Genomic DNA, 10000 nt, shown 5'->3' on the forward strand with positions numbered 1-10000 from the left:
TCCCCATCTGCTGACGACTATTGCCCTTCTTCGATAAAACTTGCGGCTCAGCTGGCGTTACCGACCTTCCCGCAGCCGTCCGAAGCTGGGGTCGAATCCGTGTCGTTTCGTGCACATCTGGGATTTTCTTCACACTGAATTCTCCTCCTTATCCTCTTCCTCCTGTTACTCGTTCGTGTATTGGTGTTACTTAGTTTTATTTTACACGTTTTTTTCTTATTTTTTTTTTTTCGTTCACAGGTTTGTATTTATTCATTTCATCCTAATTTTCAGGCAAGGAATGATATTTTTCTTGATTTCACACTTTTTGTATTTTTGCTACATTCATTTTCATCCTTTCTTATACAGTATTTGCACTTTTAGCTCCTGAATATCTATGCACCTTTATTTATTTTACTTTTCATCCACTCCTTCCTCTAATGGCTTTCCAAAATGAGGGTTTACAACATTTTTTTTTCTCTACAAGGCGTCCAAGGTTTCGGTCCGGTGCTTGCTTATATTTAGTGGGCGACTATCTCTTTGTGCCACTTCCCCCGCTGCACCAGGCGACGGGATCCCTTATAGATCTCGTGTTTTTCCGAGCGAGGTTCCTTCCCCCATTGTGCCGCGGGTGGAGGTCATGAAGGGGTGACTTGGGCGAGGGAGGAAATGTGAAAGGAAAAAAAGTGTGTGTGTGTGTGTGTGTGAGAGAGAGAGAGAGAGAGAGAGAGAGAGAGAGAGAGAGAGAGAGAGAGAGAGAGAGAGAGAGAGAAGACAGACATAAAAGAAACATAGAAACCGATAGACAGACAGGCAAAAAACGGAGACACACAATTAGACAAGAAAAAAGAAAAGACAGACATAAATATAGACTTACAGATGAAAAAAGAAAATAGACACAGAAACATGACGAACAGAGACACAAAACGAGACGAGACAAGACGAGACGAGAAAAAAAAGAAAAGAAAAAGAGAAAGACAACTGATATGGGCTGAGGAAAACACAACAACAACGACAAAGAAGAAAGAATGTTTGTTTGCCTAGACTTTGACTCACTCCACGTCATAACAAGCCAAGTATAGAGTCGTAACGTTGAAAAAAGAATATCGTAGCGAGAGCAAAGAAAAAAAAATAGCAAAATTTGGAGATGAGAAAGATAAATGATGCACTGGGGTGAAGGACCTTGACCCACAGGGGGATAAAAACTGCCTCTGGGGAAGGGTCAGGACAGCGCAAGTTTACCGAAGCGGCGGGAAGCGTGGGAGGAGGAGGAGAAGAAAGGAGTGGTATGAGGAATAGGAGGAGGAGGAGCATTGGAAAGGAGCATAAATGATAGACAAACAATAGACATATTTCGTGTTTTTTGTGGTTCTTTGCTTATACTTTCCTACATACTGTGAGAGAGAAGAGTTAGCACGAACGATGACTGTGAAGAAAGGAGGAAGAGGAGAGAAAGGAAGAAAGAGGAGAAAATGTAGAGGCTGAAGACGAGGAACAAAAAAAAAAGGAGTAAATAAGAAAAAAAGAGAAAGGATAAAAATAAACAGGAGGAGATGGAGGAGAAGGAAGAAAAACAGAAAGGCAAGAGAAAAGAGAAAGGAAGTAAGAAAAGATAGGAAAAGGAAAGAGACGGAAGAGGAGGAAGAGGAGGAAGAGGAAGCTCAAGATCAGACGACAAGGATTTCATATATGAGGCGGAATAAGATGGAAGGAAAGAAAGAAATTTGCCAGAATCATAAAAAAAAAAAAAAATGTGACAAAACAATAGACAGACATGACCCAAGAATCAGTGGCAGAAATTGTATTGTTGGTTATCATCATCATCATCATCATCATCATCATCATCATCATCATCATCATTATTAGTATTTTCAATATCTTCAATATTCCTTCTTCCTTTCTTCTTTCCATCCTCTATTCCTTTTATCCTTTTTGTTTCTCTCCTTCGTTATTTTGTTTTATTTTTTTATCTCTTCTTCCATTCTTCTTATCATCCTACTTTTCCTTTTTCTTTTTTTCTTCCTTCATTCCTTTCTATCTTTCTCCCTTCTCCCTTCCTTCTATCTTCCTTTCGCTTTATGCTTTTTATATTATCGTCCTTCCTTCCTTTCTTTATCCTATCTTCCTGTCCTACATTCTTTTATCCCCTTACACATTTATACCTGCTTATTCTATTCTCTCTCTCTCTCTCTCTCTCTCTCTCTCTCTCTCTCTCTCTCTCTCTCTCTCTCTCTCTCTCTCATATACCTCTATTTAATTTTCTCCTTTCTTTTTTTCCTTTACTATTTTCCCTTATCCTTTTAAACATATTCTATCTTCCCTCCTCAGTTCTCGCCTCTTTCATCCTTTCTCACTTCAAATTTCCTTTCCCGTTCCTTTGTTCCATTCATTCTTTCACCTTCTCCTCACTCTCCTTCTTTTCCTTCCTTTCTTTCTTCTCATTCTAGTCTTCTCGCTTTTATTACACCACTGTCCTTCCCTTTTCTCGTCTTTTCTCCTTCCTTATTTCCCTGATCACTCTAATATCCATGCTCCTTTCTTCTTCTTCTTCTTCTCTGTGCTGCGTCCTCGTCTGCAGTTCTTAGTCTAATCTTACATACAGTATAGGCAAAGGTAAGCCGCTCGCCGCTCGCTAAGTCCCACGGCTCCCACCTGTCCTTGTCCTCCGTGTCCCCTTGCCATCTGTGACTCGCGACTAGCCAGCTGGATTAAGGGCGAGAGAGAGAGAGAGAGAGAGAGAGAGAGAGAGAGAGAGAGAGAGAGAGAGAGAGAGAGAGATGATATAAGTTAAGGAAGGAAGGATAAAAAGAAAGATAAAGAAGAATTGAAATTGAAATAATGAACGAATCAGCGAATGGAAGAATGAAAGGATAGATAGATAGATAGATAGATAGAGAGAGAGAGAGAGAGAGAGAGAGAGAATGCAATATTCTGATAGAACGAGGTTGTGATAGCGTCCCTGGCGGCATTCTCCAGGCTGTAAGTGGACTGTAAACCGCGTCTTCGGAACATTTTTGTCGTATAATCGAGGTTGGCTAAGCGATAGTCCGGCATTCCTCCGGTGGATTAAAAGGATGTCTGAGCAACATTAGGCAGGTACGGCGGGTCGCGTGGCCCAGTTTGCAACATTCTTCTCCCCCAAGTGGTTTGTACTCTAATGTAGGGATGTTGACGCACGACTCTGGCTGACGGTTTCCAAGATGAATGATCCTGTGGGGGACTGACTTTCACCCTCCGCCTGCGACTCCCAGCTGCGCCTCCTCCGGGCAGATGGCGGCTCAGATGGCTGGCTCACTTTGCTCCCCAAACATCTTCCGATAAGCGAGATAAGAGATAGCGGGGTTGTGAGAACGTTTTCCTCTCGAGATTCACAGATTGTTTGAAGGGGAATTTAATCCTTGTATTACTCGTGGTACTGCTATTGCCTGGCTCTGATCGCGCTGTTTATAACTACTGGACTCGTTTTTTTATCTTGATTATGTGGCGAGGATCTAATTGCGCTCAATGCTTCGTGTTTCTCATAATAGTGTGCTCATGTAATATTATCTTTAAATTATGCTGTGGATGACTTGCTGCTTTGTTTCTGTGCGTTTATCTTTTGAGACTACGATGCTTATTTGATGCAGAATGTTCGTCTTTTAATTGGTATCGTCGCGTTAGTTGTATTTGTCTGAGTTATTTTTCTTTTGCTTATTTTAGGTTGAGTTGTATTTATAGTACAGAGAAAAATATTTATGAACTTATTTTTTGTCTGGTAATAATTCACTTCATGGCGTTTTCTTTTTTCTTCTTTTTTATGTTGTGAGGAGAATCTTGCTGTCTCATGCTCTCCTTTCCTGTTTCCCTCTTTGTTTTTCCATCTCTCTCTCTCTCTCTCTCTCTCTCTCTCTCTCTCTCTCTCACACACACACACACCCGTCTCTCCTACTTGCATCCAAATTTACTGTCCTCTCCTTCCTGCTCCACGGCCTCATCACCCCCTCCGCCACTCGCTCGGCTCCTCTTTGCCTCTATAAACCCCACTTTCGTCTGCCTTACTTCCTCTTTCTCTTCTTTACTTACTTCTCTTCGTCCAGATTTTACTTATACAGAGCTCCTTTACCCTCCTCTCTCTCCCACACTCACTCCCTTCCTTCCTTCCTTCCTCTTCTCTCTCCTTGCCTTTTCCTTTTCCGGTTGTTCTCTTCTGACACACATACACACTTGCACTCTCTCTCTCTCTCTCTCTCTCTCTCTCTCTCTCTCTCTCTCTCTCTCTCTCTCTCTTCTATTTTTCGTTTTCTGTATCAGAGTTTTTATTGTTTTTTTTGTTTTTGGTTGCATATTCATTGTTTTTTTTTTTGCCATTTTGTTCTCTTTTTTTCTGTTTCTCTTTTGTCTCTTTTGTTTTCTTATTCCGATCTTTATTTCTTTTTCTCTCCATGTTTGATTTCTTTTCATTCGCATTTAGCTACACACACACACACACACACACACACACACACACACACACACACACACACACATTTATCCTTTCCCTCCCCTTCCCTCTCTTCTTCCCTTCTCCCCGTACACTCATACACACACTGTCACACCCACAACCACCCTTCCTACTTCCACATTATTATCCCTTCCTCTCCTTCTCCCTCCTCCCTCTCCTTATCCTCTCCCCTACCCATACACTCCCTCCCTTCATTCACCCTCACACCCACGCCTGCTCTTTCCACCCCAACGCCCTCCCTACTCTCTCTCTCTCTCTCTCTCTCTCTCTCTCTCTCTCTCTCTGCTTCCCCTCCCTACCCACGCTAGTCATCTGGGGAGAGGAGGGAGGGAACCCGACAGAATGATTAACGACCGCGACTACTTACTCTGATTACGGCCGAAAGTCTTTCACCGGTTCGAGTCCCGCAGATAACGAAGAGCTGAGGGAAGAAGGGAAGGCAGTGGGAAGAGTAGCCGAGGAGAGGAAAAGTCTGATGCGTGAACGAGATCATCAAATTTTTGTTCTTGTCACAGAAAGGAAGCGGAAGAAGAGAGGGTTGGTTGACAGGACGACTTTGATCTAATTTTTGTATCTGCCATGGGAAAGTGAGACGAGGAGAGGAGAGGAAAGGAGGAGGAGGGAAGAGAAGAGGGGAAGATGAGCGGTATGTGTGGGTGTGATGGTTGTGAGGTTGTGAAGGTTTTGAGTGCTAGTGAGTGTTGTAAGAGTGATTATTGAAGTTGTGTTTGATGTGAGGGTTTGTGGGAAGGGTGTAAGGGTTGTGGTGGTGAGAAGAGTGAAGGTTGTGAGGTTGTGGAGTTGTGAGTGCTTTGGTGGCTGTGTGTTGTGTTGTTTGTGAAGGTCAGTGTTCCATGGTGTTTTGTGGCTGCATTAGTTTGTGTTTGTCTGTTTGCCTGCCTGTCTGTCTGTCTGCTTGCCTGTCTGTCTGTCTGTCTACCTGCGTGTCTGTGTGTCTGTCTGTCTGTCTGTGTGCCTGTCTGTCTGTCTGCCTGGGTGTCTGTCTATCTGTATGTCCGTGTGTCTGGGGGTAGCATGTGCGGTGCGCCGGGTGTGTGTGTGTGGCGAGTAATGAAAGCGGATGATGCAAAGAAACACCGTCTCTTAGTTAATTAAAAAGGAGTGTTCGCTTTAATTACTGATATTCCATTGTGTCTAGACTTTTACGTAATTAATTTAACATGTAATTCATTCTTATAAAGTAATTACATAGAGAAACAACGCAGCCGTTTTAGAAATGCTGAATACCTCACAGTTGTAATTTGTAAGCCAGTCATTCGTCCCTAATAGCATAACATTCGCCTTCGTGCAGCAGGGAAGTGCACGTAACTTGGCCTGCACTAATGGAGTCGCTGCCCACAACAGTAATCTCACTAGGACCCTCCCAACTGTTCAGAATGCAGGAGTGGTCTCACTTTTCTCTTATGCTTGTCTAATGATCTTTTTTGTTCCTGCTGGGCTGCGACTCTCTCCGCGACTACTGAGCTCAAGACTCGCCGTGGTGGAAACTTCCCCAGGCCAGGTATACGAGTACTATGAAAAAAAAAAAAAAAAAATGAGAGGGACAAGGGACGTGGCGGTCAAGGCAAACGCTGGTACAATGCGTGTCTGTTTGCCTCACCCGAGTTACCCCTCAAGGCCATAGAAAGTGGGATGAGAGGGTGACGATTTATCATGATGTGACTGTCTGCCGATCGTCCTGCCTTTACCTGTAAAAAAAGGCTCAGAGTGGTGTTATTGGCATCCTTGTGTAGCTACAGATTTTTAAGCTTAATTTTTGAAATATACGAAGCTAACATTGCATATTCGTACTTTACCAAAAGAAAAGATACTTAGATTCAAAATAGCTTCACTAGATTAGCTATGTTTTGAGATACACCATTAAGTATATTAGTGAGTTCTTTAACGATATTTATATGGTGGATGATGGGAAGAAAAATAATAGTGTAAATGCAGTATAAAGGATGCAAACTCAAAGTAATAATGTTAAATGATCTAGAAAGTCATAAGGAGTGTATTTTGCGAATAATTTTATTTATGTTATTATCTCTTCACTGAATCTGCATCATGTTAAAAGTGGGAATGCTGTGAATGAACGATAGATGATGAGATGACAGTGCGTTAAGCGTCAGGGGGCGGTGGTGTGGTTTAGTGTGGTGTGGTGGGTGGTGTGTTGTGGCAATCGATGGGTGAGACTCTCGACCTGCTTCACATGTGCTGTGCCTCTATCGATCTGAGTGAGTTGCTATTTTGCGGTCAGTGTGTGTGTGTGTGTGTGTGTGTGTGTGTGTGTGTGTGTGTGTGTGTGTGTGTGTGTGTGTGTGTGAGTGTATACGTGGTAGGGGAGCGAATGGGTGAATGAATGGGTAAGTGGGTGGGTGGGTGGGTCAGTATGCGGGTGGTCAAAGAGAGAAAGAAATAAAGGAAAAAGAAAGAAACGTTGTAGGGATGCGAGTATAAGGAAAAAATGGTGATGGTGGTGGTAGTTGTGAGGGTGGATGCTGAATGGACAGGGCAGGGCAAGGCAGGGCAAGGCAGGGCACGGCAGGGCGGAGCAGAGCAGAGCAGGCAGGGATAGCAGGGTTACTATGGGTGTGGCGTCGGGGGAAGGCGTGGGTAGGGGTGGGCTTCGTGGGGTCCCGTTTTTACTATCACTCCATCAGCCAGGATGCATCACCTTCCCAGCCCCGCGTCTTGTTGCCTTCACAAACTCCTCGTGTTTTCTCCGTGTCTCCTTCGACGATTGAATGATGCCAAAAGAAAAGAGAGAGAGAGTGGATAAAAGAAATGAAATCAGTACATATGTTGTCATGAAATGCAAAAAAAAAAAAAAAAAAGAAGAAAAGAGAATATTACGGAACAAGAAACTATAAGAATGACTAGAGTGAAATGCAAATAAGAGAGAAGGTGAAAGAAAATAAAAAAGATCAAACGTTATGTAACGATCAGTTTTGTGTTAACGTGTGTAATACACTGTTTGATCTGCTGCAGTCTCTGACGAGACAGCCAGACGTTACCCTACGGAACGAGCTCAGAGCTCATTATTTCCGATCTTGAGATAGGTCTGAGACCAGGCACACACCACACACCGGACAACAAGGTCACAACTCCTCGATTTCCATCCCGTACCTACTCACTGCTAGGTGAACAGGGGCTACACGTGAAAGGAGACACACCCAAATATCTCCACCCGGTCGGGGAATCGAACCCCGGTCCTCTGGCTTGTGAAGCCAGCGCTCTAACCACTGAGCTACCGGGCCGTGTGTGTGTGTGTGTGTGTGTGTGTGTGTGGCATAGGGAAGGTGACAGTCGTGGGTGAATCGCCTCTGTGGGCCGTAGCGAACAATAGGACTCTTGATACTTCCTTTGACTTCCTGAACGGCTACAGGGGCATTATGCTCGCTATCAGATCACCTCTCGCCATGCGCCTTTCTTCCCCTTCCACCTCATTCTCCTCTTTAAATTCCCTTCCCTCTCCTTTCTTGGCCATCTTTCATCTCTCCCCACGCTTCTTACACACTTATTCCTTACGTGTGCTCATCCTTCTTTACACATGAGCTATAACTTATCCACCACGACTTCTCCCTCCTTCTTCGTCCCCATTTCCCTCTCTAACACACCCGCATGTCGTCTTCATCACACTCGCGTCCTCCTCCGCATCTCCAAGCCATTCCTAAATTTGCTTCCTCTGAGAGATCGATGCTTAGGGAGCTTACCGGAGGAATATGTGAAGGTCTTTGCTCAGACGGAGGTGCAATTGAGAAGACAGGTTGGCAGACGTATGGGAGTGTTTGTTACCGGAGCCTCGAAGGGTGAGAGAGGAGGCGCCTGGGATTATTAGCAGAGCAGTTCATTGTAAGCTTCCCGAGGCTCCTGGCGGGGTTGAGAGGAGGCGGCAGGGAAGACACAGGCATAGAAATGGCTTTATTGAAGTTATCTCTCAGTCGTGCGCCGAGGAAATGGCGTGGTTAATTGCATCAGTTATTGGTTTCTGGTGGATTAATCTGTTTGTTATCTCGAGGAATATTATTATGGGGTTTTCATAGTCACTTCACTTTGGTCTTATGAGTTATGGCTCCTACGTTCCTATGTGGATCTTAGCTTCTCAAAATAACAGACTATGAAATTCTGATACTGTTCTTGTGCTGTTAACGCGCTTGAAGACACACTAAGGAACATTAAGGAACACAACTAGATACACACACACACAAAAGAAAGAACACACACACAAAAACACACACACACACACACACACACACACACACACACACACACACACACACACACACACACACACACACACACGCACACACACACACACACAAAGAAAGAACACACGGCAGCAAACATCTTGGTCCTTACGAGACTATCTAGAGTAGTAAAGGAAAAGACAGGATAGTAAAGATGGAGATTCCTCTGCACACCACTGGACCTCTTCCCCCGTCTCCATTTTTATCCTCCTTCGCGCTCCTTTCTTCCACCTTTCTCAACACCCTCCGCGTCTCAATCTCCATCATTCTCTCTCGCCCCCTCCTTCTCTTTAACGCTTGATATCTTTCCATCTTTACTATCACCCGCCGTTAGCAATTCAGCACCTGACCTGACCATTGGGAGGCGGGTGGTGGGAGAAGGGTGGGATTTGGGGGTGAGGTGTGGTGATAGAGGTGGTGGTGGTGGTGGTGGTGGTGTAAGGTGACCGTGTCGGTGATGGCGGAGTGGAGGAATCTGTGAGGAAATGATGATGAATGTATTAGATGTTGTTTATGTTGTTGTTGTTGTTGTTGTTGTTTTGTTGTTATTTTCATAATTTCACCTTCGAGTCTGTACATAAAAAAAAAATAGTTTTGGTAAATGACCTAATTTTTTTATATTTTTTTATTAGTATTTACATCTACATATTACAAATTGAATATAAATGTAATGTTATTTGATGCCCTGTTTTTACCCACACTTTGGTACTTTTTTGTTTGATATACGTATGTTGAATTTACTTTATGAAACTTTTATATATTGTTCTTTGCTATTTCCTATGACCTTCCTCACTTCAACAACAAAGTAAGACTGTTTCATGTATTTTCCTTACTTTACTTATATTTCTTTTTAATCTGAATTCGTATATTTGCGGTACTTTCTTATATGCCTTCTCAATTGTACATTACCTTACCATAACATATACCCATCACCATTAACACCCTTGTCTTCTCTTCCACAGAACTGAACCAGACAGACACAACAGCAACCAGTCCCAAACCTTCACTGCGCCATCCCGACCAGCACCGGTGAGTGAGTCAGCCTCCATTGAGTTCCCTTTGACGAAACCAACTAAGGAAGAACCACAGACTAAACTGATCCCATAATCTTTCACAGCAGCATCCGGGGAACTTTATGGAACTCCGACAGCAGATAAAGCAGGGTGAGCAGAGGGGTGGAGGAAGGGTAGCAGGGGATGATTGGGGGGAAGGGAAATGGAGGATGACCACATGCTGTCTTTTGGGAAGTAATGAGAGACAGGTGAGAGGAAGTGTGTTTCATTTTACCTGG

General features: G+C 43.8%; 1 long non-coding RNA gene across 1 annotated transcript in view; it reads left to right on the top strand.

Moving 5' to 3' along the window:
* LOC123499402 overlaps window positions 1–10000 on the top strand; it is a 70911-nt gene that overhangs the window by 51535 nt on the left and 9376 nt on the right. The window contains exon 3 of the long non-coding RNA XR_006672973.1: window positions 9672–9738. This is a non-coding gene — a long non-coding RNA (uncharacterized LOC123499402). The remainder of the gene's footprint in view (window positions 1–9671; window positions 9739–10000) is intronic.

The sequence above is a fragment of the Portunus trituberculatus genome, chromosome 49 (genome assembly GCF_017591435.1).
Source record: "Portunus trituberculatus isolate SZX2019 chromosome 49, ASM1759143v1, whole genome shotgun sequence".
NCBI classification, from domain to species: domain Eukaryota; kingdom Metazoa; phylum Arthropoda; class Malacostraca; order Decapoda; family Portunidae; genus Portunus; species Portunus trituberculatus.